Source organism: Denticeps clupeoides, chromosome 14, assembly GCF_900700375.1.
Source record: "Denticeps clupeoides chromosome 14, fDenClu1.1, whole genome shotgun sequence".
Classification (NCBI taxonomy): Eukaryota; Metazoa; Chordata; class Actinopteri; order Clupeiformes; family Denticipitidae; genus Denticeps; species Denticeps clupeoides.
In genome coordinates, this window is record NC_041720.1 from 94213 (window position 1) to 101953 (window position 7741).

A 7741-nucleotide genomic window follows, 5' to 3' on the forward strand; every position below is an offset into this window, starting at 1 on the left:
AAGAGGCCTCAGAACCACTTCGGGGCGTGGAACAGAGAGAGAGAGGGCTGAGGAGCGTGATGGGCGACCACGACACACTTTTTTAGGTGAGGTTAGAAATCTGATTTTGTGGAACTAGATAAACTGCAGATCTTCTCTGTTGAGTCTTGCTGTGAGGTTCCTTTGTAAAGTTTTGTGACGTCTTTCACATCATCCACAAAAGAAGAGACTTTGAAGACATTTTCCTACGTTCTATGTAGTCGTCAGTCCATAACCTTGTTTAAAACGTCCCATCTTGATCAACACCAGTAGGACCTGTATGACCAGGTCACCTGACACCTGCTCCACACGAGAACCACACGAGAGCCATGATCTGTATACGTTTCATACCCACGGGTGGAAAGAGTCCTGAAAAAAATGTCATTAAGGAAAAGAATCTTTACTCTGTACCCATCGAAAAATCTACTTGAGTAAAAGTAAAAAATTACTTAATTTAAAATTTACTATCAAACTAAATATACAATTTCACACAGGACCCAGTGGGACTATTTGGACTGTGTGGATATGAAAGGTGTGGCTTCAGGACAACTCTCTGAATGTTCTTGAGTGCCCCGGCCAGAGCTCAGACCTCAGACCTCAAGGGTCCAAATATGGTTATACCATAGGTACAATATCGCCACAAGACCAAAAAACATTATGCCGAACATTGCCAGTAAAGGACCCGTTTCTGCGGTGTCAAAATATTCGGGACGTTTGGGATGTTCATTTATATCCTGAATAAGTAGCATTATTATCTGTTAAAGAAACAAAAATATAAATTTCTTTAAATAAATACTGTTTAGTAGGGAACTATTAAAGAAATGCATGCAAAGAACCTTTGACAGTGTGGAACAGTATAGAATGTCATACCTGCATCAAGGACGAGGACGACAAAGAGTACAGAGACCTGAGCAGGGACTTTGTGGACTGGAGGTGTGAACCTGGTCTCATGACTCCATCCGATTATGATTATCAGCGCCTCCATATCGATGCATTACGATGCATGCCATCCATGTTCTGCATGGTCACATTACGCTTTCAAATACACCGGTCAAGGTCTCGTACGCTGCGTGGACACTTCCATTTGCTACAATGAGCAGACCGTTTTTGTGACGTTCTCGTCCAAGATGGTGGCCTGTAACAACTAGTAACTTTTAAGTAAACTTTTCACCGCAGTGACAGAAGGTAAAGAAATGAACTGATATTATTGTTCTACTGTAATACAAACCAACCGTGAAAAAGTAAATGTAAAAAAGTAAAGACATTTTCTTTACGTGCAATCACTCTGGAAAAGAACAATAAAAAGGTTCAATTGTCAAGATGAAATTAAATAACATTTGTAATTGTAAACAATTTGATGTAACTGTAGACCCGGGCAGTGGTGTCCTAGCGGTTAAGGAAGCGGCCCCGTAATCAGAAGGTTGCCGGTTCGAATCCCGATCCGCCAAGGTACCACTGAGGTGCCACTGAGCAAAGCACCGTCCCCACACACTGCTCCCCGGGCGCCTGTCATGGTGCCCACTGCTCACTCAGGGTGATGGTTAAATGCAGAGGACAAATTTGTCCTTTGTTAGAAAAGCTTCCTTGTCCCTGGCCTTCCATGGCTTCATGTTCAGCAGGGTCCTGACCCCTGCCTCTCATTCCCGTGTCTGGCGGCGTTGAAGGTGTGGAGCGGCCATTCAGCGGGGCGAGCCGGAGACTGACAGGAAGCGGCGGACGCATGCGGACGGCGGACGAGGTGCCGGTACCAAACTGGCCCGAAGCCGTCTGCGCTGGACATCCGCCGCTCATCCATCTGGAATACTGGACCATTCATTCATTCATTCAGTCATTTATCATTCCTCCCTGTTCATCATCTTTTCTCTCCTCGAGTCAATTCCGTTCGATTACTCCTGTCCACTCGAACCATTCAGACTCTGTGTTTGGATTTTCCTCCCTCCTTCATGGACTGCTCCGTCTGGCCCGCCAGGTGTCGTGCCATAGGAGGGGGGATTCTGTCACGATCCGGTCCGAAATGGGGGTTACTCCGGTCCGGAACAGGATCCGGACCGGAGTTTAATTGTTGTCCTGTGTAATGTTCCCTAATCGTTTTCACCTGTGTTAATTGTATAAAGCTGCCCTGTTCGTTTCTGTCCGCGGTCAGGTCTTTGAAGTTATGTTCCATGTTCACCAGTGTCTTCGTCTCGGATGTCTCCCCTGTCCTGTGATTCACCATTAAACCCCGGTTCCGTGATGTCAGGTGAATGCGTCCTTCATTCCACGTCTTCTCGTCACTCTTCGTCCTCCTCTCCGTTTACCCGCCGCGTCATGCCCGCATGGACGTGACACATCTTAGTTCTTTACAGAATTCGACTGAATTAAACTAAATATTCCATTTCACAAGGCCCAGCGGGACTTTTAAGCCTGTGTGCAGATTGGGAACGACGAGTTCTGTGTAGTTGTGTAGAGAACTCCAGTCTGTGTTCAGTCTATCAAATTCTCGAATCGGAATTGAGGTTCCTGCACGTTTGCGGAACCTTTGTTAGAAAAGAACTAGTCTGGCTGCGTGAAAACGGGGTGACTGTCCTCCCCGGAGCCGTCAGGGGTCTTTTGTAGGCCGGACAGTGATGCAGTGTTGCGACGCTCATCAGAAATTCCACAGACCAAATTTTCTTGCGGGGTAATGGCCTCTTTGTTGGAGCTGCAGGCCTGGTCAGCGGTTCCATGCTGAAGAACAAGAGGCCTCAGAACCACTTCGGGGCGTGGAACAGAGAGAGAGGGCTGCTGAGCGTGATGGGCGACCACGACACACTTTTTTAGGTGAGGTTAGAAATCTGATTTTGTGGAACTAGATAATCGCAGATCTTCTCTGTTGAGTCTTGCTGTGAGGTTCCTTTGTAAAGTTGAAAACGTCCCATCTTGATCAACACCAGTAGGACCTGTATGACCTGCAGATGCGAGCCGGTGGACACCTGCGCCATACGAGCCTGTGTGCGTCACATCTGCGGAAGTCCATGCTCCGTGAGAACCACGGGCGGACGCCGCACCTACAGCTACACGGACAGCCATGATCTGTATACGTTTCATAGCACTTGTATAAAATCGTCACAAGCACAAAGAACACTGTGGTGCCAAACAGGCGTACAAACAGTATCGTATCATAAAACCGCTGATATGCTGGATCAAAATAATGAGGCATCATTATCTTTTACTTCTATATTTAATCTACGAAATATGTTTATTAAATGAATACTGTTTACTAGTTTACTAAAGAAATGTGTGAAAAGAACCTTGGTTCCTACCGTGGTGTTCATCTGAACAATAAACTGGACAGGATTCTACAGGAAAGGCCAGAGCAGGTTGTAGCTGCTGCGGGGGCTCAGGACTTTTGGGGTGAAGGGTCCACTCTTGAAGACCTTTCCTGTGGTGACCATCTTTTATGGTGTATTCTGCTGGGGACAGGAAGAGGCCGAACAGGCTGGTCCGGAGGGCCAGCTCTGTTCTAGGATGCCCTCTGGACCCAGTTCAGGTGGAGAGTGGCAGGACAACATCTCCCACCCCATGCAGGACACCCTGGCAGCACTGAGCAGCTCCTTCTGAGATTTAGAAGGTCTTTCTCTTATGTGCAATATGTGTATATCTACCCACTCTGTACACTTACTGTCAAGATCCGATCCGGCAAGGGCTACTCCGGGTCCGGAGTTTCACTCATGTAGTGGTGGGGCAGTGGTGGCCTAGCGGTTAAGGAAGCGGCCCCGTAATCAGAAGGTTGCCGGTTCGAATCCCGATCTGCCAAGGTACCACTGAGGTGCCACTGAGCAAAGCACCGTCCCCACACACTGCTCCCCGGGCGCCTGTCATGGCCGCCCACTGCTCACTCAGGGTGATGGTTAAATGCAGAGGACACATTTCACTGTGTGCACTGTGTGCTCTACTGCTGTGTATCACATGTGACAATCACTTCACTTTCACTTTCATCTCGCCCTAACTTTTCTGATGGTGTGTATGATACTCCGAATGCGGCCACGCCCAATCAGCGCTCTTCACATCCCTACCTGGATGTAGGAGACGAGGCGGCACATCCTTACTTCAATGGCCGGCATCACATAAAAATGTCCAAAATGTCACCATGTGCTGTGCTGCAGTGTACTTCACTTTCACTTCCGGTTGTAAATGTAGAAATGGCGACATCTTGTGGCACAACAAGGTAACAACCGAGCTGGAGAGGTTCACACAACGATCCATCAACCAGTCGTACACAGGAACACGCCTTCTGATACAGCAGAAATATATATTTCACTCATTAACATAATCCAAATAAAATATACTAAAGTATATTATAGTTCATGAATTTATTTTAATGAGATGCTGTGAATCACATGGATTCCAGCCAATCAAGCGCATCGTCTGAAAAGCTTTCAGAGAGGGAAACGCCCAAGAAAAAACAATAAAAGGGGGTCAATTACTTCACAATGTGAGTAATTATCAGTGTTGGCTGTTTGAATAATAGATTTGACTGTATTTTATCAGACTTGGGTTTAAAAAGTAAAATATTGATGAACAAGATCACCTGGTTCGGTCGTAAATGGTGGAATTAAAACCCGTTTCGTACCCATTCAGGCCAGAATCACCACCGGCTACATGCTGAAGAACCGTCATGATCCCGTCATGCGCTGTACGTGGGGTGTAAAGTCGACAGGAGAAGGACCAGAAAACCAAATCCAGAAAACAAGAGTTCCAAATCTTCCAGGAGACCCATCCTAACTTGTCATTAATACAACTATTACTGTACTGTAGTTACTGGGACGCTTTACTCCATCTCTTTAGGTCCAACCGTCCACTCAGTTTCTCTTAGTTATACCAGCCAGATGATCCCACAATTCTGTCCCAGATTCCATCCACCACAACCTGAATCTATAGAGGTGACAGTGCGTGTCGCCATGTCACGTGTGATGGCTGAACTACTGAATACTTTACTTTATTTAGCAGACGCTTTTATCCAAAGCGACTTGAGGAAGAGGAAGACACCAGCAATTCTCATTCGATTTCTATAGAATATTGAGTTTACAAACTAAGAGCCCTGATAAGGCTCAGACTTGTCAGTGAAGAGCATGCTCAGAGATTGGTAGGTGCTAGACGAAGAAAAATTATAATGTATTTATACATTTTTGTATACTTTGGTCACGGGACCCCAAACGTGACCCCTTGTCCCCACAAGGTCGTGTGGAGATTTGTAGATCAGGTGAGGTTCATGGTTGAGGATTAGATGGAACCTGATGTGTAGAAGAAGCCAGTATTGAGACTTTTTTTATTCCCCAGGGGCCGGGCGGGGCTCTGAACGTACAGTACCAGGTGTGAGATGGAGATCTTCTCCTCCACCTGAAATCAGTGGGAGGAGTTCTGGTTGGTATTTCACTGTAAACATCTGTGTGTCATGATAAAAGGAGACTTAGAGGAACCACATCCTGCAGATCTCCAGGCGTTACGGTGAAGCGGACGTTTCCATTCCCCTGGCCGTGATGAGCCGTGATGACGACGACAACCACGTTTCAGAACCGTGATATTTTTAGATCTGCGACTTTTTCTTCTTCTTCTCTCCCGCACTCCTTCCCTTTCTTGATTTTGTATACCTGCTGTAGTTTTAAACTTAGAAAAACACTCAGTCTTATTGGTACCACGTACTAAGATACTATAGACCTGCGCTGGTTTTAAATGTAGAAGAACGCGCAGCCTTACGGGAACTACGTACTAAGCTACTATAGACCTGCGCTGGTTTTTAACATAGAAAAACGCGCAGTCTTACTGGAACTACGTACTAAGCTACTATAGACCTGCGCTAGTTTTAAACGTAGAAAAAACGTGCAGTCTTACTGGGACTACGTACTAAGATACTATAGACCTGTGCTGGTTTTAAACGTAGAAAAACGTGCAGTCTTACAGGAACTACGTACTAAGCTACTATAGACCTGTGCTGGTTTTAAAACGTAGAAAGATGCGCAGTCTTACTGGAACTACGTACTAAGATACTATAGACCTGTGCTGGTTTTAAACGTAGAAAAACGTGCAGTCTTACAGGAACTACGTACTGAGATACTATAGACCTGCGCTGGTTTTAAACTTAGAAAAACGCTCAGTCTTACAGGAACTACGTACTAAGCTACTATAGACCTGCGCTAGTTTTAAACGTAGAAAAACGCGCAGTCTTACTGGAACCACGTACTAAGATATTATAGACCTGCGCTAGTTTTAAACGTAGAAAAACATGCAGTCTTACAGGAACTACGTACTAAGCTACTATAGACCTGTGCTAGTTTTAAACGTAGAAAAACGCGCAGTCTTACTGGAACCACGTACTAAGATATTATAGACCTGCGCTAGTTTTAAACATAGAAAAATGCTCAGTTTTATGGGAACTACATACAAAGATACTATAGACCTGCGCTAGTTTTAAGCGTAGAAAAACGCACAGTCTTACGGGAACCATGTACTAAGATAGTTTGATGTCAAAGATGTTAACCAATCAGAGCTCACTCCTCGCATGACGAGGCTGAGCAGGAGAAAAGAACATAAAATATGGATGCAGGTCCATATTTGCGAAACGAAACAATACAACAAATCTGTTCCAACACTTAAAACAGCGTCATAAAAAACTGCATGATCAATGCATGTCCATCGAAACAAACAAAAGCACACAGAGACAGCGCGAACAAGTAGCCATTGTTCAAGCGCCGTGCCTTATCCTCATGAGAACGATCAAAACGGCACAAAGAAATTACTGACGCCATCACCCATCATATATGCAGAGATATGATGCCTGCACGCATCGTCGGTAAACGCGGCTTCCGAAGACTAATTCAAACACTTGACCAAAGATACCAGCTGCCCTCTCGCACTCATTTCACACGATCTGCAATTCCCGAAATGTACGAGAAATGTAAGGCCACGACCACAGATATGTGGAGCCGTACATGAGTTTAACGGCCCACTATATTAATGACAACTTTGAAATGAAAAGTCGATGTTTGCATACAGCATTCTTCCCAGAAGATCACACTGGAGAGAACATATCTGAAGGTTTAAAAGAAGCTTTAGCATCACGTGAAGAGCAACAAGTGTCCATCACCACAGACAATGGAACTTATATAGTGAAGGCTGTCACCGTTCATGCTTAAAACCAGAAATGGTGGACAAGCTGGTTTTACTTGCAAAAAAAGAGAGAAATGTTTTTTGGTTTTTATTTATTGTAATTACTGCAATTGAGGTTAGTTCATCTTTATTTTTTTCATGTTGTCTGTTTTTAAGACGATTTATTAGTTTTGATGATCAAGCAGTTAGTACTGCTGTGTACAGTATGTTATTAACTAGAGATGAGGTTAGTTCATCTTATTTTATGTTGTCTGCTTTAAAGACAATTTTACTAGTTTTGTTTATTAAACTTAATACTGTTATTTCATTGTGAAATGTTTTGCTATGCACTTCTCGTGCACTGAATACATTTAGAATGTATGTATGTAGCTTGTTTGACTCGCGAATAAAATCGCAATATTCGTTCAAGAAATCGCAATATGATTATTTTGTCCATATTCGCGGTCTCTGCTCAATACTCAGTACCTCAAGTCTTTTTGAATATGATGCCACAAGCTTGGCACACCGATCCTTCGTCAGTCAAAATTTCAATGATTTGTCCCCCGAGCCTGAGTTGTCACTCTGGCCTTATGTCACGGTGGTCCATCGTGCTGGAAAA